General features: G+C 60.3%; 1 protein-coding gene across 1 annotated transcript in view; it reads right to left on the reverse strand.

The window, feature by feature from the left end:
* Positions 1-277, reverse strand: part of LOC109928758 (E3 ubiquitin-protein ligase RNF217-like) — a 19,245-nt gene that overhangs the window by 18,298 nt on the left and 670 nt on the right. The window lies entirely within an intron of this gene.

Raw genomic sequence — 277 nt, forward strand, 5'->3', positions numbered from 1 at the left:
CCCCCCTGTAAATACTGACACACTCCCCCCTCCCTCGGGGACCCCCCTGTAAATACTGACACACTCCCCCCTCCCTCAGGGACCCCCCTGTAAATACTGACACACTCCCCTCACCCCTCAGGGGCCCCCTGTAAATACTGACACACTCCCCTCACCCCTCAGGGGCCCCTGTAAATACTGACACACTCCCCCCTCTCTCGGGGACCTCCTGTAAATACTGACACACTCCTCCCTCCCTCGGGGACCTCCCTGTAAATACTGACACACTCCCCCCTCC

The sequence above is a fragment of the Rhincodon typus genome, chromosome 45 (genome assembly GCF_021869965.1).
Source record: "Rhincodon typus isolate 14 chromosome 45, sRhiTyp1.1, whole genome shotgun sequence".
NCBI classification, from domain to species: Eukaryota; Metazoa; Chordata; class Chondrichthyes; order Orectolobiformes; family Rhincodontidae; genus Rhincodon; species Rhincodon typus.